The sequence below is a fragment of the Vombatus ursinus genome, unplaced genomic scaffold (genome assembly GCF_900497805.2).
Source record: "Vombatus ursinus unplaced genomic scaffold, bare-nosed wombat genome assembly UNPS02014773.1, whole genome shotgun sequence".
In the NCBI taxonomy this organism is placed as follows: Eukaryota; Metazoa; Chordata; class Mammalia; order Diprotodontia; family Vombatidae; genus Vombatus; species Vombatus ursinus.
In genome coordinates, this window is record NW_020954551.1 from 10,244,021 (window position 1) to 10,263,596 (window position 19,576).

Consider the following 19,576-nt stretch of genomic DNA (forward strand, 5'->3'; position numbering starts at 1 on the left):
AAACAGAGGTTAAAGTGATTTGCCCTGGGTCACACAGCTAGTAATTGTCTGAGGTCAAATTTAAACACAGGTATTGCTGAATCCAGACCCACCACTCTATATACTGTACTACCTAACTGTTTATTATCATCACTATTATGAGGAAACTGAGACAAGGAAAAGTTAAGTGACTTGCCTAAGGTCACATAGCTAACAAGTATCTGAAACAGAATTTGAACTCAGGACTTCTTGATCCCAGGTCCACTGCTCAATCAATTGCACCATCATATTGACTCTCAGATTGTTAGATAAATTGCCATAATTTTCATGGAGGTCTGCTTGTCGATGTTTGAGAACGTGGCAGGGCAAAATGACTGAGTATCTCATGGAAAGATGCTTCTGTTGCCTTTAGGTGCATGGTAAAACCAATTTCACCAGCATTTTCCTTGGCAGTTTGAGGAGAACCTGTAAGCCATCTTTTCTGTAGTCCTTGGACCCCATTACCTCTGTACCATCATGGACTTAAAATCAAACCCTGAAGAATTCTAATGGCAATCTACCATTGGCTGTGTACCCCGACGCCATTAAAAAGGTGGGAACTTCTAAATTTACTAACTCCTAAGTATTCTCTTGCTCCCCATGCTAATAGAAGCAGGCAAGGAACAATCAGGACAGAAATATGTGGCAAGACAATGAAAATGTTGGCATATATTCCCAAATAAACTGTTTCATTGCATTTTCCTTAAGAAACTGCATGGAACTAGCTGTTCCATAGGGATCTCAATACAACTCATTCTTTCCCTCTCCAAAGCCTTCCCTTCTTCCAAATTCCCCTCTTACTGTCTACTTCACCATCATTCTGCCCAATCACTTAGGCTTGGACTCCCCGTGTCATCTTTAACTCCTCACTCTCACTCACCCTATGCATCTCATCCGTTGTCAAATCTTTTCATTTATACGATTACAACATCCCCCTATATACATATTCCCTTTCTCTTCATTCACACAATTAGTTGGACTATTGTTAGCTATTATAATGGTTTTCAATTGGTTTCTCTACCTGGAGTTTACCCCTACTTCAATCCATCCGCTTTTTTTTTCTAAAGCGTATCTAAACAGCAAATTCCATTGGCTCCCTATTACTCCCAAGATCAAATACAAAATCCTCTGTCTATTTTCTAAATCTTTTCACAACCTAGGCCCTCCTACCCCTCTCATCTCATTAACCTTTCCTCCCCTCACCATATGCTATGGTCCAGCTACATTGCTATATTTGTCTTCACACACATTTCATTTCCTGTCTCCAAGTCTTTTCACTGGCTGGCCACCATTCTAAAGTAATCTCCCTCACCTTAGTCTCCTAAGCTTTTCTTGCTTCCTTTAAGAATCAGCTCAAATTCCAGGGGCCTTGCCAGGTCCCTCTAGATAGCTCTGGGTAGCCTTGTCTCTAAGGTTATCTTCCATCTACCCTATATTTAACTTGTATGAACTTGTTTACATGTTGTCTCTCCCACTAGGAATTCGCTCTCCTTGAGGGCATGGACTGTTGACTGTTTTTACCTTTCAAGCCCTAGTGCAATGCCTAACACATAGAACAGGCTTAATCTGTGTTTGTTGATTGACTAACTCAATGCTTGTTGATTGACTAAAATGAGTTCTTCACATCTCAAATTAGGGGAAGGTAGAGTAAGGCAACCGAAGCCTTCAGTTGGACAGCATCGGCATCATTGCTTAAAAACCAGCTCCTGCCAGTGTCTGCCACTTGTCACTTACATGACCCATCCCAGGTTCCAATGCAGTGCTGGCTTGCCTTGCCTCAGGCACTACCCTTCCCTTGTCCTGTGGCTTCCAGTCTTCAATACAGCTCCCAGCTTGCTTGCCTGAGGCAATACTTGGAGCACTGGCGAGCAGCCATCACCAAGCTGCCATCCTGGCTCATCTCTCCTTCCTCACAATAACAAAACCAGCAGAGACCTCCATGAAACCTCTTATCAATCGATCAATCAAACAAACAAATAAGCATTTATTAAGCACCTTCTATATGAACCAGGTGCTCTAACACTGAAGAAACACACACAAAAAAAGAAATAATCCCTTCTCCAAAGATGCTTACATTCTAAATCCTGGCTTCATGGGAAATGGAGTCTTTGCTCCCCTCAGTGAGCACTCCCATTCAGGCCCTTGGAATTTCCCGTCTTGGCCACGCTCACTACACTTTTATTTAACTCTGCATCACTCCACATTCTTATTTCATTTATACAAGAGAATTTTGATGTGGATGTTGTTCAATTAGTATCTTACTGCCACTACCCCAAAATCGTACATTTGTCATACCAACACTTAAATTAATGTTTGCAGATGATATTTGAACTGTGTGGCCCCAAACCCACCCCTGTCACTGAAGACAGATTCTATTTCTCTCTCCCTCTCCCTCTCCCTCCACCCCTCCCCTCGTACCTCAATAAATCACCCAATCAAGCACAGCATGTGGACTATGGGAGTGATCTCCATCACTCCCCTGGGCTAGAAATCCCAACTGTTGGTTTTTCCCACATCTGGCTTTCGAGCTGGTCAGCACCAGGCATGTGATCCCAGTTAGAGATAATGCTGCCGGGTGGCCCTCTGGGTCTGGGACGCTGCTTCCCACTGCAAGACTATCTCCAATCAGTTTCTCCAGCAGATAAGGAATGACTTCAGCAGGGCCCAGGCACAGCTTCAAATATGAGGGATCTCTGCAAGGAAGTGCTAGCTGATCTCTGAAGCCCAGATTATTCCCAGGACTCTCTATATTTCATCAGACACTCTACTTCCCAGTTCAAATAGTGGAAAGCTAGCTAACGGCTCAGAATTTTATACAGTTTAGAATTGGTTTTCTAAGGGCCATTATTATTATTTTTTGTCTGGATATGTGATTTCATCAATGTAGGGAATTGCCAGTGAGGAAATTCGCTGTACTCTTGCAACTCAGTAACTGTTCTACAACTTACAGTTAGAGTTACCTGGGACATTGAGAAGGTAAATGATGTGGACAAATCACCCAGCAAATATGTGTCAGAGGCAAAACTTGCAAGCTTGCTGTCCAATGCTGGCATACCATCAATAACATTCTAGGGCATCTCAATGAAATAATAGCAATATGGGAATGGTGCAGCACCTTCCACGAAGGACAGCCCCACCATTCCCCCTCTGAATGCCCTTTCACGTGATACAGCAGGAGTTGTTAATCTAAAGTCTGGAAACTTTTTAAAAAATATAGTTTGGGGCAGCTAGGTGGCGCAGTGGATAGAGCACCAGCCCTGGAGTCAGGGGGACCTGAGTTCAAATCCAGCCTCAGACATAATTTTTCCTAGCTGTGTGATTCTGGGCAAGTCACTCAACCCCAACTGCCTCACAAATATAAATATATATATATATATATATATATATATACACACACACATATATATATATTAGTTTTTTCAATATAATTCGTTTCCTTTGTATTTTACAAAGGATTACTAATATAATTGATGTCCTATGTATTTTAAATTGTGTAATAAAAACATTATACTGAGAAAGGGTCCCTCAGTTTTGTCAGTCTGAACAAGGGGTCCATGATATAAAAAGACTAAAAATCCCCGCTCAAGTCATCTCCATAAATGCAGGTTATCACTAATTCTACAGATATCATCACGTCATTTTCATATAAATACAGGTCATCATTAACCTCATGTACAGATGAAGATGCCAACTCACTTAAATGACTTGGCTTTCCAAGGATACTTAGTCTTTTTTTTTTATTTTAACTCCAGGAGGAAAGAACAAGGAAGTTAAATAGTAAAAGATGAAGGGGTGAAAATGAGAAGAAAGAAGGGGAGGGAAATTTGAGGAAGAAAAAGCAAATATTGGGGAAAGAGTAAGTAAAGAAAGAAAGGGATTCAGGAAAGTGGAGGCAAGGAGACAATACGGAAAGGAAATGGGAGAAGAAAAGGCATTGGAAAAGGGGTGAGGATGGCAGAGGCAGGGAGAAAAACAGAAACTCATATATATGAAGGGGGAGGTGGAAACATGAGAGGAAAGGAAGAAAGAGGAACAAAGATCGGAAGATAAAGAAGAGAATTAAGGAAAGATAACCAAGAGATTGAGGGAAAGAAAGGGAAGAAGCAGTTTCCAAAACAAACATTAAAGCACTAGATAAAGGACACTGTGAAGCAAACTGAAGCCCAGAGGTGTAAAACACATAGTCTGAAATCACACAGGTATTTAGTGGTGGAACTGGGCCTAGAATGCAGTTGTCATAACTCTTGGTCCCCAGGTTCTTCCTGCTGCCCCAAGCTACCTCTATCTAATCTATCAGTCAACAAAAGGGCGTTTCTTGAGTGCAACTCCATAGGGCAAGGCCCCACGGAGGTCACACAGAAATAGAAGGTGCATCAGTCTCCTGGGGCTTAGAACCTAGGTAGAAATGGGGAGAGAAGATGCCAATACCCATGAAAAGACAACTCATATAAATAAAAATTAAGATCCAGTTTAAAAAACAATTTACATACATTATCTCCTTTGATTCTCCTAACAAGTCCAGGAGGAAGGGCCTGATATTGAACTGATTTTAGAGATGAGCAAAATAAAGCCAAGAGGGGTGAATTAGGCACAAAGATGGGTAAGTGCCTGAGGCAGCATTAAACCCAGGGGGCTTCTGCCTACCCAAAGTCTAGAAGTTCTCCTCCTATATCATGCTGCTCCCTGAATGTCAGACAGAAGAACATGGTATGCTGGATAAAGATCTGGCCTCAGAATCAGGAAGACTTGGGTTCTGGCCCTGTCTCTGTCACATTCTGAGCAAATAACCTAACCTCTCAATGGCCAAGGCAGCTCTCTAAGACCATAAGTTGTAGGGGAGTGATTGATCTGCACTGGTGGAGGGAATTTCCTCACCAAGGATTTCCCCGTGGTATGGCAGGAAAATTGCAGGTCCACTATCCCTATCCCTCTGTAACTGATAAATCCCTATGTAAATATCAAATGTGTGGGATAACAAAAAACAAAATAAAATTATACAGATATTTAGAGGGGCTGAGCTTTCCTCTGGTTGAGGATATCAGGGAGATTTCTCAGAGCTGTACCTTACAGGACTGGGTCTAGCTGCCCTAATATTGTTTATTGGTTCTGAAAAAAAAGAAATAAAATTGGGTGAAATAATGTCACTAGGACTCAGAGCTGCCTAAAGTCCCATTGACATCTCAGGCAATTATTTGCTTGCTCAGGATGTCACAGCGAGGTTTGATCACGATATGTTAATCGCTCAATTAAGCCAGTAAGAGTCAGTAAGTGCCTACTATGTTCCAAGCAATGTTCTAAGAGTTGGGGGATACAAAGAAAAGGAAAAAAAAAGGATCTGCTTTCATGAAGCAATATTAGTCAGCTAAGTAGCACAGTGCTTAGAGCAATAGACCTGGAGTCAATGAGATCTGAGTTCAAATTAGGCCTCTGACACTTAGTAAGTCTGTGATCCTGAGCAAGTCCCTTTACCACTATTTGCCTCAGTTTCTTCAGCTGTAAAAATGGGGATAATAATAGCATCTACCTCATAGGGTTGTTGTGAGGTAATAATTGGCACATAGTAGGTACTATGGGGCAGTTAGGTGGTATAGTGGATAGAGGGTGGGGCCTGGAGTCAGGAAGACTCATTTTCCTGAGTTCAAAGCTGGCCTCAGACACATCCTAGCTGTGTGACCTTGGGCAAGTCCCTTAACTTTTTTTGCCTCCACTTCCTCATCTGTGAAATGAGTTAGAGAAGGAAATGGCAGACCACTCCAGTACCTTTGCCAAGAAAACCCCCAAAGGGGTCACAAAGAGTAAAACAGGACTGAAAACAACCCAAAAACAACACACAGGCACTATATAAATGCTTATGCCCTTCCCTTTCCCCTTCCCTTCCCTAGGCAGGGGAACGAGAAATCGTGATTAAAAAGAATGAGCCGCAGCTCAGAGGGACAAAGCTGCCAAGGAGGCATGGAGGTCAGTCAGAAGTCTACCCTAGCTCAGGCAGAGGGTTCATTAGCGAAGCAGTGGGAAATGGGGGGAGAAAGAGAGGTTGGGGCCAGTCATGGATTGCCTAGATGAGGGGATCTTCACTCTTCTATGTCATGGTGCCCTTGGACAGTCTAGGGAGGCCTCTGGACCCCCTCACCGATTGTTGGTTTTTGTTGTTTGTCCTGTGTTCTTGAAGAGGACCAGCGACATCAGGAAGGTGATGTCTTGACTTACAAGTGAATTGGATTGAAGTGAGGCAGAGTTGTACAAAGTCACCAGTCTCACTCTCCCCTCCAGAGCCATCTGGGTCCAGTGGCAAGACATAGACCCTGCCCCCTGCACACACACACACACACACACACACACACACACACACACACACGCGCGCGCCCACACACACACACACGCGCGCGCGCACACACACACACACAAGAAAGTGAGTCACACAGGAATCCAGGTGGTGCAGTGAAGAGTGCCATATGTGGAGTCAGAAGACTTGGATGTCAAATCCCAGCTAGGCCACTTGCCCCCTAAGCGACGTTAGACAAATCACTTCACCTAGGAGAACCTCAGAAGGAAAACAAGGGTGAACTAAATTACCTCTTAGCTCCTCTTCAGCTCCATGTTTACAGGCTGTGAATCTGCCTTCATCAGACCTCAGACCAGACCTTCAACATCTACCGAGCACCCAAGACAAGTGGCCTCCACAGAGCGGTACTCAAGGAATATTAGCATTTAGAGAACAATGTCTCAGAAGGGATCACAAGGATCAAGGGGGGGGGGGAGCTAGAAGGACTTCTGAGATCATCAGGCCAGTCCCCTCATGCTACAGATGAAGAAGCTGAGGCCCAGAGTGAGCTGAAGTGAGATGTCCCATAGGTCCCTTAGGTGATTAAGTACAGAGCCAGGACTCTTAAGCTGGATCACAAGGGAACAGATTCAGAGCCAGAAAGGACCTTGGGAGTTACCTCGTCCATCCCCTCCTTTGAAAGATGCAAAAAAAAAAAAAAAAAGAGGTTTAGGGACATGACAAAGTCATCCAGGTCTTTCAGCCTTCAAAGTCAATGGGGTTTTCCACCTTGAAACATGAACGTGAACAAAGCTTGGAAAGTGACAAAAATGAGTCACGTGAATTACAGTTGCCATCTCTGGGGTGTGTGTGTGTGTGTGTGTGTGTGTGTGTGTGTGTGCATAAATCAGTGAAAGGCTAACCTGGCCTCATGCCAGGGCCATCCAACAGAAGCCAGAAGATGCTCTGTCATGAGGAAAAGTCTTTCGGGGGATGCAGTGCTCTAGTCCAATCCCCGGATGTTCAAAATCCAAGGCATTTCAGCAGGCTTTGCCCTGACTTACAGTGAAATCATTAATGATTTTCCTCGAGGCTCTGACAATCTCCCTAGGTCCACCCACAAAACTCCTTAATAAGAAGGAATGATCTGTGTCTGTTCCCTCTTCCACTCCTACATTTTCCCTTCTCCTGGAAAACGTCAAAATACTATCCTGGCAAAAAGAGCTCCCCTCAGCTGCCACACAAAAGGAACAGGATATGAAGGAAGCCATCCCAGGAAACTGCATCACAGACTAAACTCCGGGGATACTGGGAAAAATTGTTTCCCATTTGGAGTTTGACAAAGGAACTTTTAAAAATACGCTTTTTCCCAACCCTCATTGTGATCTCCTTATGGCTTACAAGATACTGAGTGGAAGCAAATGCAATCACCGGGCTGAATATTAGTGGGCTAATAAAAATTCCCCAGCTCTCCAGTGGAGTTTACATTCAGGTAAGCCTTCCTACCTCATTACCCAGCCTCAAAATGTACAATATGCCCAAGTGCCTCTCAGGAAAGATTTTTAAAACAAAACAAACTCATAAAGAATTCAGTGTCTGCTGAGGTGTTGTTCTTTTCTAAAAGATGCTACATAATGTGGAGTTGATCAAAAGCCAGCCTTTGAAGCCCTGAGTTCAAATGCTGTCTCTGACCTACACTAGCTATTTTATGACCTGGGAGTTACTTAACCTCTTAGACAGCTCTCTCAGACTACAACTGGGCTGTCCCACAGGCATTTCAAACTCAGAAGTCAAAAACGGAAGTCTTTTTTTGGGAGAGGCAATGAGAGTTAAGTGACTTGCCCAGGGTCACACAGCTAATAAGTGTCCGAGGTTGGATTTGAACTCAGGTCCCCCGGACTCTAGGGCCAGTGCCCTATCCACCCCCAGAAGTAATTTTCTTCATAATTTCCCTGCTTCTGTCACGGATTATCACCATTCTTCTCATCACTCAGGTTTGGGCACAAGGACTTATCCTGGATGTTTCACTTTTACTTTCTGACTCCCCATTAATTGTCATGTGTTGTTCATTCCATCCTTCCATCGATCCCCTTTCTATTCTCAAGCACCCTAGACCAGGACTTCCACACATTTCAGTTGGACAAGTGCAATGGTTTCCACATTGTTCTCTCTATATTTAATGTGTCCCCTCTCCAATCCATCCTCCACTCAGCCATCCAAGTGTGAAGTTTCTGTGGCTCCCCAGTACCTTTTGGTTAAAATACATGCTCCTCCCAATTGCCATTTGAATAAATAAATGAATTAACACTCATCAGACACTTAGACCATGTGCCAGGCACCAATAACAAGTCCCTGTCCTCAAGAAGCTTACTTTCTAATAAGGGAAGAGAATGTATAACAGGAAGTCTGAGCTGGAAAGTGAGACTGGAGGATGGTACATGGCATATGCTGGGAATTGAGGGGGGTGCAAAGCTCTCCCATCAGAGCCCAGGGTTTCGGGAGCAGAGTCCAAGTTCCAATGAGAAGAGAAGGGCCCACGTGTAGGTAGCACGGGTTGGAAATGACCAGTCTGGTTGTAACTTATCTTTCCATTCTGATAACAAATGACCCCCTTCACCTACTCCATATTCCATCTAAACTGGCCCCTCCTCTCCATCTTTGCACAGGCTGTGCCCATGGCTGGAATACCCTCGTTGTCACTGCCTCTTGAAGCCCCAGTTCCCTTTGTGGCACAGCTAAAATGTCAACCTTCTTTAAGGCCTTCCCTGAACACTCCAACTCTCCAAGCCTCGATGATATGAATGTATCTGTGAACAATGTGTTATAACAGCCTACTAGAATGCAGTCTCCTTGAGGGAAGGGATGATCTCAGTTTTGTATTTGTACCTCCTATAGCCAGCATAGTACCTGGTACAGAGTAGACATTTAATAAATGAATGCTGATTGACACAGCACAGGCCTGGATCTCATTAAAGAATCACTGATCTTTTCAAGTCCCATCCCCCACGATTGTGCTTTCTGGCCTCCAAATTCCCTTTAAATCCTAATGCTGTTTCTCTTCCCTGAAAATGTCCTCCTGGGGAAGCAGCAGGACCTCACTCGCTGCTGGAGTGCCCCTCCCTCTCCAAATAGCTCTGCAGAGGCCATAAACACTGGGCCTAAAATGGTAAGCATTGGTCCAGACCTTTCCACCCCACTCATTCCTCTATATCTCTGTGCCCCTAAGGATAACAATCTTGTCTAAAGGAAGTCTTGGGGAAAGGAGCCAAGTACTTTTCCTACAGAGGAAGGTGGGAGGAGGCCTGCAAGGAAATCTGCTTGATAAAACTCTGTCTCCAAGAAATTCAGTCTTGCAAAGCTCATTAAGGAAATGAGAAAGTTGTTGCAATTACTTTAATGGAAATGCAACAAAAAAAGAAAGAAAGAAAAACAGGCTTGTCTGACTTGATGGTGAGGCCCAGGGAAGCCAGGCCAACTTTATCAACAGACAGCACCCCAGCAAGATTGTGGCCTCTGAACAGAGCTTCCTTGTCTAACCCCCCAAAACTGTGGAGCGGCTCAGGCCACTCAGGAAAATGCCCCAATCTCCTGGCAATTTCCTGCAGACAGGACGTTTAATCATCTCCGAGCCTCCACCACAGAAATCTAAAGCAAATGATTCACACTTTTCAAAGGAATTTGTCTTCCAGAACAAGAACTGTGTTTTTCTCCCTGCTCCGAGGGGCAGACAGGACTTGCTAGCCCAACAAAGTGTTCCTTTTGGCCGAGCAGAAATAAAAGTGGTTGGAGGGGGCCTGCCTGGGCTGATTTGTGCCGTTCTTGTAACTTCATTCCAGCCAGTGGCTCCATACCAGCGGGTATCAGAGGTTTGGGCTGGGGGGGCAGTCCAAGGACTTAGAATACAGGATCATTTTTAAGCCTCCCCCCACTGAGGAATGATTTATTGGGGGATGAGTACCATCCAAAGGCCATCAATTCTTCAGCTGCCCTGACACCTTCATCTGAATTACCCAGTGTTCAGAAGGCCCGAGGAACTGATTATTTTTTAAAAGGCACTGATTCCCATCCCCCTCCCCCTGGTATTTGTGCAGCCTCTATCCACAGCCCCTCTGTCTGCTTCTCTAATTAGGCCATTGGGTGCACAGATACAAACATCTGTTTGAAGAAAGCAGAAATACCAAAGTATACAAATGATTCACACTGGCTAAGCAAAGGCAAACACAGGATGAGGGCCAACCCAATGGGGAAGGGGAGGGGGAGTGGGCCCTAATGGCCCAAATCATTTAATATGGGTGGGAACTCGACTTTGGCAATCTACTGACTGTTCACTCCAGTTTGGAATTCACTTAATTTTGACTCAATTTCTCTTTTTCTATTTTCTTTTCTTAAAAATAAAATAAACTCAGAGATCATTGAGAATTATTAGGCTGTGTACTTCGTTAAAAAAAAAAGTAAGTAGTTCCTTGCTTTAAATACATATGGGAGTGTGTGTGTGTGTGTGTGTGTGTGTGTGTGTGTGTGTGTACACACGTATAGTAAAAAAGGGGAGGGGGTATCATGGGATGCATGGTGTTTTTTTTTTTTTCAAGCTGCTTCTCCCTTCCAAAATTAATTTTGGGAACTTAGCTCTTTCAACTCATGCAAACTGACCAGAAAGTAACAAAACACACACCACATCCCACCCACCCCCACTCCAGCCTCCTGAACAAAGCTAAGACAGTTGAAGCTATTTTAACCTCTATGAGACACAGCTGTCGATGGGGTTCAAGATTTGCTTTCTGTCATTCCACACAAATCCTGGCCAGCCCCCGACAGCTGAGATGACATGGGCAGCCTTTGGCGACTGGGAGCTATAGATGAGTGTCAACTCCTCCATAGCTTTGCACCTCAGCCTTGCTGGCGAAATCAGGGCCAGAATGGAGCAGAAAATGCCAGGAATTCAGGGGGTCCAAAGATGCCTTTTGAGTTGCAATGGTTTCCCTACCCCTCGGGCTTTTAACTTTATTTTTGCATCCTATGGACCCTTTCTCAGAATGGTGCTTTTAAATGCACAAAAGATGCACTGGAATAAAAAAGAGATGAATTATTTTGAAAGTTCTCCATATTTTTTTTTAAACAAGTTTATGGACCGAAGGCTAAGAAACTGTTTGGTCAATCATTCAATCAATAAGCATTTGTTAAGCAGCTCTCTTGGTGGGCCAGGCATTGGAAAAGGGAAAGGGAAAACAAAACAAAACAAGACTATACACTAGACATAGAAAGTAAGTAAAGGGCATGGAGATGGCACTGGGCTCCTACAGCTAGAGCTGCACAGAAAGGACCTTAAGGAGCATCTGGTCCCAGCCCCTCAGGAGGAGATATGAAGTGCCTTGCACCAGGTAAACACACGGAGAGGCAGAGCCTGGGTTCGAACCCAGAGAATCTGACTCGAAATCCAGCACCCGTTTACTCTGTGCCTCCCTAGCAAAGGGAGGAAGGCAGGATTAGGAAGCGAGGTCTCTGTAGGAGGTGACCTTTTGCTCCTTTTTTACAGACAGCCCTTCGTGCTTTTTACAAAGCGTCTTCCTCGTTATCTCCCTTTGATCAGATGAGGAACCGAGGCCCGGGGAGGTGCGGTGACTTGGCCGCGACCACCGTTCAGCTCCCCCTCCCCTCACAGGAATAACACCAGCCCATTGGCCCGATTTCCTCAGTGTCCCTACAGCAGGCTGCCGGCTCCGGGAGGCTCCGCACCGACTTAGTTTGTCAGTTGCACATGAGGCTGCCCCAAGCTGGGGCTCGGTCACTGCCACTCTGGGGCTCACGGCCACCTCCCCCGGCCCCGTCCGCCCGCTGCAAGCGCTCTGTCTCCGGGCCGAGGTGGCCACTGCGCCCCCCACCCCAGCCCGCACTCACCAAGGTCACGCCAGCATCGCTCGGCAGGCACGCGGCCGCCGCACAGGCTCCCGCAGTCCGGACGGGGCGGGGGCAGGCTGGGCAGCGGCGCCCTACGGGGGGCAGCTGGGAGTCTCCCACCGACGGAGAGGCGGCGGCGGCGGAGGCGGCGGCAGCTGCGGGGGGGCACGGCGCGAGGGCTGGGACAGCGGCCGCATTCTTGCTCTGGGCAGCAGGGCTAGCGCAGGGCCATGCCCCCCGGCCCGGCTGCGGGAGCGCACACAGACCCAGGAGCCGGGAGGGAGGGAGGGAGGGAGACGGCCGGGCGGCCAGGTCGGTGGGCAGCCCAGGCTCTTTGGAGGAGGCCGGCCCTGGCCTCTGGCCCCTGGCCTCCTCCTGCAGATGCCGCTGCTGCGGCTGCGGCTGCTGCTGGGGCTGTAGCTGAGGCCGCTGCTAAGGCTGAGGCTGAGGCTGAGGCTGGGGCCGCTGCTGCTGGGGCTGCGGCTGCAAGGGCCGCCCCCCGAACTCGGAGCTTATTGGTGAAAATGCCGAGCCACAGGCCAATCCTGGTCCCGTTCCCAAATTTAGATTTCAATCAAGAGACCCACAACCTTTCCACTTGGAAGGGGGAGGGGCAAGGTAATGGGGAGGAGTAGGCCAACCAACCACCTTAGCTGGGCTCCAGGGGCAGGCTCAGACGCCCACCGCCCTCAGGGGCCCTGCTCCAGGGTGCCCCGTCTACAGGCCCCATCCTGGCCAAACTTAGAGGATACCAACTTTCAAAAAAAAAAAAGCTCAGCCTCACCCTTGCTGTTCAACCCTGATGTAGCTCAGGGCCTTGGAAGGTAGCCCTAGAATTAGACCCAGAAAACCCAAGTTCAACCTCTAACTTAGCTGTGTGATCCCGGGCAAGTTATTTAACCTCTTTATGCCTCAGTTTCCCCATCTGCAAAATGGGAATAATAATACCACCTGCTTCACAGGGCTGCTGCGAAGCTCAAATGAGATAACCTGTAAAGTGCTTTTCCAGCCTTAAAGAGCTATAGAAAGCCTTGCTATTTGGGGGCTCACAGAACCTCCATTAAAGTCACCAATCCCAATAAGATCAAAGAAGGGAGGATGCTAGGGACGTTAGAAACCACCGAGTACAAGCCTCCCTTTTTAAGAATAGTAGCTCAGCTTCATATAGTAGGACTTAAGCTTTCCAATGCATTTTGTATATATTATCTCATTTAACAGGTGAGAAAACTGAGGCACAATGCCTTGCCCAAGTCATAGGGAGTAATTGAGGGTTGAATACCTTCGCTATAGGCTGTTTGGCTGTTGGTGTGGGTTTGGCTATGGCATCTGGTGCTAACGTACCTGGCTGGCATTACTGGCAAGAAAGGACCCTCACCTTGGGCCCTGTATTTGGGCCTGGGGACATTTCTCCACTGGTCATTTTCCAGATCAGTCCTTTTTTCTCCACCCACCTGGCTCCCACCCTAGTCCAGGTACTCATCATCTCTCACTTTGACTTCTGGTCATCCTCCCTCCAGTCTCTCCCCTCCCCAATCCGTCTTCCAAGAAGCTGCCAAACTGATATTTAACCATTGCATTCCCTTGCCAACATGCTCCAATAACTAGCTCCCCATTGCCTTCAGGATAAACCACAAATCCCCATGTTGGGAAAGCTTTCACAACCCTGATCCATAGAGACCATCTCTAAAAGCTTATTATACTCATCATTCTCCTTCACCCACTCTACGTCGAAGCCAGATTGGCCCACTTGCAGTTCTTCATGCCTGGTGTTCCATCTCCTGACTCCATCCATGCCTTTGCAAAGGCTGGTTCCAACACCTGGAATGCACTTCCTTCTAACTTCTTAGAATCCCTAGATTTCTTCCAGGCTCAGCTCAAATGCCACTTTCTAAAGAGGCTTTTCTTGATCCACCCCTTTTCCTCTCTCCTCTTCCCTTCCCCCAATTACTGTTTATATAATTATGTGTATATGCTGGTTTCCATCAAGAAAACATAAACATTTTATTGTTGTAGTCGTTTGTATTCCTAGCACTTGGCACATAGTAGGTGCTTAATAAATGCTTGTTGAATTGTTAAATTTACTAGCTTAAGGGCTCTTAACTTTTTTTTTTTTTTTAAATCATAGAACTCTGCATCTGGGGAAGCCAGTGGCCCTTTCCAATGTTTTTAAATGCATAAAATAAAATACCTAGGATTACAAAGAAATCAATTATGTTGAAATACAGCTAACATTTTTTTAGAATGTGTTCACAGACCCCAGGTTAAGAATCTCTGAACTAGATGACCTCTTAGTGCCTTCAAGGTCCAATATGTCTGAGACCTTTGAAATTCTTAGTCTGGGTAGGGAGACAGGACTTAGTTAACACTTCCAGGCATCTGTGATCTCACTAATTGCTAACTCCCTCCAACATCACAGATTGTAACCCATCCCTGCCTTCTCATGAGTTGCAATATACAGAAAAACAAACAACAAAAAGTAGCATATGCTAAGATACCAAATGAGTACATTCTCCAATGTGAATTCTCTAATGCTGAATATTGAGTGTTGACTGAAGCCTTTCCCATATTGCTACATAGTTCAGATTTCCAAGCACAGATCAAATTTAGAGGCTTCATTGTCAAACTGGAGGGAAGATTAAGTGGAATCTTTTCAGTATTACTTAGTGGATTTGTAAATGTCTTAGATGATGGAGTGGAGAGAAAAATGATAAAGCTCATTGGGGGAATGCCCATTTTCTGGGGGCTTGCCAGTACAGTACTCATAAGAGTAAGACAATCCAAAAGGAATTAGCCAATTTGGAGGAATGGTCTGCATGAAAGAGACTGCAATTCAGTAATAATAAAAAGCTGTTTACAGCACACCACATCTTTATTGCCTGAAAGGTGCAGAAAATATAAGATCCCACTGTGCCTAGTGTTTGTTGATGGTTTTAAAAAAAAAGGCATTTGATTCAGTAGAGAAAAATGCAAGGGTAAAAGCTATTGTCCAAGATCTGCTGCACATACAAGGTTCCTTTGTAGACCTAATAACATTGGTAGCTTTGCTCAATAATGTTCTGCTTAACACGAAGCCTGAGGCATCAAACAGGGAGGTAGATGCATGTTCACCAAAGGAAGTTGTCTCTGCCCCAGAGGATGACAAGTATGGAGAAGGATTCCTTATAGTTGGTGAGACTCTCCATTTATGGATATTATTTATGGATAGCTTCAAGTTCTGGAAACATTGCAAATCTCACAAGATTAGATTTGCAATTGCTCTGACTTTCATGAAACTGAACAATCCACATAGGAAAAACTAAATGGATGAAGGAAGACTTTTACTCATTTAACAAGCATTTAGTAAGCACCTACTACATACCAGGAATTGTGTTATGCCGGGGGATACAAAGACTATAATGAAATAACCCTTGCCCTCAAGAAACTTATATTCTGGGAGTGGAGGAGGAAAACATCTAAATAAATATAGCATACATACAAAGTAAACAAGGACTTTGCAATTGTTTCCAGGTTTCCTTGATGCAATCAGTACAAAGTCATGTAAAGAGGAGCATCTGCAGCCTCTCTTCAATTATAGAAAATCCTTTTTTGCACTGGACAAGAACCTGGAAAGATTAGGAGAGGCCCATGTAGCTGTCTCACTTGAGTTGATTTTGAAGGAAGCATAGGAGCTGAAGAATCTGAGGGGAGGAGGTTTTGGGGGCAGCTCGTGCAAAGTCCTGGAGGCAGGATATGAAGGCAGGGGGTGATAAGGTCCTGTGTAGCTGGATGACAGTCCCCTGCAGTGGTCTCTTGAAGAAACACAGCAGATGGACCACGATCCAGGTCTGAGATTCAGCAAGGATAAGAGAGAGCTAGATGGCATTTGAAAAGTTTCACAGTTTCAATATATTCAAGAATTTTCCAAGAATGCACACCAACATTCTTCTGGTGCTGTTCTGTGGCTGTGGATTACGGAAGATTGCCTCAAAAGAGTCAACACTATGGATGGCCCCAAGGGCAACTGAGAGATCAGTCGATCAACAAACATTTATTGAGCCCCCTACTATGTCCCAGGGACTTCGCTAGGGATACGAACAAAAATGAAACAGTCCCCACCCAAAGAGGAGACAGATATAAACATATAGGTATATAAAGATATATACATATAGGTGTATAGAAGATGAGTATACACACAATATATATAAAGTAAACAAAAAGGGGTATTAAATATGCTATGATTCATTGAGGCAGTATGAGGTATCTAGGTGGCACTGTGGATAGAGCACTGGAGTCAGGAAATACTGAGTTCCAATTCAGGTTCAGACACTTACCTGTGTGGTGCCGTTCAAGTCATTTAAACCTCTCTTAGCCTCAATTTCCTTAACTGTAAAATGAGAATCATAATAGCACTGATCTCATGAGGTTGTGAGGATCAAACGAGATTATATATGGAAAGCACTTAGTACAGTTCCTGGCACATAGTAGGTGCTTAATAGATCCCTCCTCCTTTAAAGATATTATTAAAGAATTATATGATCAGAAAAGAAGGTGGGATGGTCTATAACACAAGTGAGGGATAACAGATGAACAGGCTGTGTACTTCACTAATCATCCATAATGGAAAAAAAAAAAAAATAGAAAAAGACACCTCCACCCCCAAAATGCTGGATGAATTTTCTGTGAAAAATTAATGACAAGGTGTGAAGATGTGGATGGATTATAATCTGTACTAATGGAGAGGTGAGAAGCAGATCCAATAAAGCACTGCCTTCTTTAGAGAGGAATTAGCCAAATATTATGTGAGATCCTAGAGAGACAGCTAGATAGCAAAAGCATTTATTAAGTGCTTACTATTTGCCAGTCATTGGGCTAAGTGCTAGAAATACAAATCCAAGGAAAAAGAAAGACAGTCCCTGCCCTCAAAGAGCTTACATTCTAATGGAGAAGATAACCCATAAAATAGGGTGTGGGGGGGTTGGAGGAAGAGTATTCTGGTTCTGGTCCAGGTTAGATAATGAGCAAGGTCAGCATGGGAACTTTTTCAAATGGACGATCTGTGGGTAATTAGAGGAAAAGTCACAGGAGTGGAGGCAGAAGAGTGGGCTGGAAATATGAGGCTGAGCTGGGTTAAAAGGCTCTAGAGGAGAAAGGACTGGATGATGATGGAAGGGCTACTATATGTGAGGTGGGGTTTAGTAGGTAAGAATTCATCAGGTAGCAATGGAAGGGAAGGTTGATGTATGGAGGATTGGGGTCAATTCTGAACCAGGGCAGCACAACTGGAAGTCGAAAGTGTGGAAGTTCCCTTCATTTCCAATGCCTTTTCTAGACCTCCACTTAGCCAAATGGGCAGTGGTATGGTGGAAAAGATTCTGAGTTTGGGAGTCCTGAGTTCAAGCAAAAGGAACACTGCTATGAGCGTGAAACACAACACCAACAAACAGATAAAAAAAACCGCTGGGTTCCAATATGAGCTCTGCTACTCTCGAATACAGGTCCCTGGGCAAATCACTCTCTAGGCATCGATGTAACCTGTAAAATAAGGAGTTTGCCATAGATGCTCTCTAGGGCCCCTTAAATCTCTAACATGCCAAGATCCCATAACTCAAAACCTACCTGTTTTCAAAACTGAGCCTATTTCCCCAGAAAGCCTTTTCTGAGGGCAGACTGATCTTGAAATGATCTCTTCAATTCTATTCATTTCAATAATAGCTCCCATTTACATACTGTTTCATGCCTTTCGAAGTACTTTCCTAAGAAGGATGAGCTCTGCAGATGGGGAAAAGGGCTCAAAGATGAGGTGACCTGTCCAAGGTCAATTCAATCCAATTAGACACGCATATATTAAGCACTTACTTTGTGCAAGGCACCAGGCAGGGGGATGGGAGTACAAAGAGCAAAAAAAAAAGTCTCTGCCCCTTAAAGAGCTGGTATTCTCTAGGAGGGATACAGTTTCTACATGGATAAGTCAACACAATAGAATTTAAAGAGGGAAAGAAGCCTCTAACAAATTAGGGAGAATAAGAAAAGAGTAACCATTGGAAGGGATTCTATTTGACAGCGCCTAGGAGAATTCTAAGAGGATGAAATTAAGAGAGAGCATATTTATTCCATGCAGCCAAGTAGGGAGATCATAGGATCATTGATTTAAAGCTGGAGAGGGACCTTTGAGACCACTGAATCCAACTTCCTCATTTTACAGAGGAGAAAAAGGAAAATGAGAGAGGTCAAATGAGCTGGTCAGAGGTCACCCAGCCAGAGGAAGAGTTTGCTTTCAGCAAGCCAGAGTGGGTGGGTGTCAAGGAAAGCTTCCTGGAAGAACTGGCAAGCTGAGTTAAAAGTGGATCATGATACCTGCGCTGTCTCCCTCACTAAGATTTTGTATCAGATGAGATAATGTCCAGTAAAGCCCTTTGTAAATTAATAAGTGATTTATACATGTAAGCGCTTATGATCACTGTTCCTCAGTACCTGGTCTCTGACAAAGGGAGTCTGAATTAAGCTGAGTTCATGTCCTGGGACCCACATTTGGTCAATGAAGCAGAAAAGATCTTGTACTGTTAGCAAAAGTTTCCATTTTAAAAGCTTAGTAGGGTACATTGCATGTAGTTCTCTCTCTCTCTGTCTCTCTATCTGTCTCTCTCTCTCTCTCTCTCTCTCTCTCTCTCTTTCTGTCTCTCTGTTAATTTGACTTTTACTTGACCTATGACTTGGTCTCCATGGGCAACACCCTCCCTTACTAATGCAGGTCTGGACCTTCTCTGAAACCTACAGTTGTGGGCACTGAAATGTTAAGTGATTTGTTCAGGGTCACACAATCTGTGTCAGAGACCAGACTTGAACCCAGGTCTTTCTGATTTCAAGGTCATTTCACTGTCCACACTGCCAAGTTGAATATAATAGGTGATTGACAAACCTAGACTGAATTGCTCATGGAAAGCTAATGGAATGAATACTAGATTTGAAGTCAGAGAAGTCAGTTTGAGTCCCAATCCAGCCACTTACTGTCTGTAATGACATAGACAAGACATATTTCTTCTCTGGGACTCAGTTTCCTTGTTTGTAAAATAAGGGAGTTGGATTAAATGGCTTTTAAGATTCCTTCTAGTTCTAAATCTACCATTCTATGAGCTAGTTGCCTAACAAATAAGTGTTTCCCAATGGGCCAGGCATTATGCTAAGTGATAGGGATATGAAGGAAGGTGAAAAGATGGAACTAACATTCTAATTGGGGGGAGCACCTATATAAAATAAATAGATGATAATCTCAAAGGGAAGTCACTTGGGGCAAGTAGACCAAACAGAATATGCTGCTGCCATGGTTCAAGAAGGAAGTGATGAGGGTCTGTACTAGGGTGATAGTTGTGTGGATGGGGAGAAGGGGCCTATGTAAAGGGATGTTAGGAAGGAAGGAGGGACAAG

The 19,576-nt window shown here is 44.7% G+C and overlaps 1 protein-coding gene across 3 annotated transcripts in view; it reads right to left on the reverse strand.

The window, feature by feature from the left end:
- The window catches only part of PRICKLE2 (prickle planar cell polarity protein 2), a 347,377-nt gene that overhangs the window by 164,357 nt on the left and 163,444 nt on the right, over positions 1-19,576 (reverse strand). Inside the window, exon 1 of one of the 3 annotated variants that reach the window (XM_027863867.1) lies at positions 12,176-12,231. The exons of the other annotated variants lie outside the window; for them this stretch is intronic. The gene's annotated coding sequence lies outside the window, so the exon portion shown is untranslated. Of the gene's footprint in view, positions 1-12,175; positions 12,232-19,576 lie in introns of those variants that run through there. 3 annotated transcript variants of the gene reach the window in all.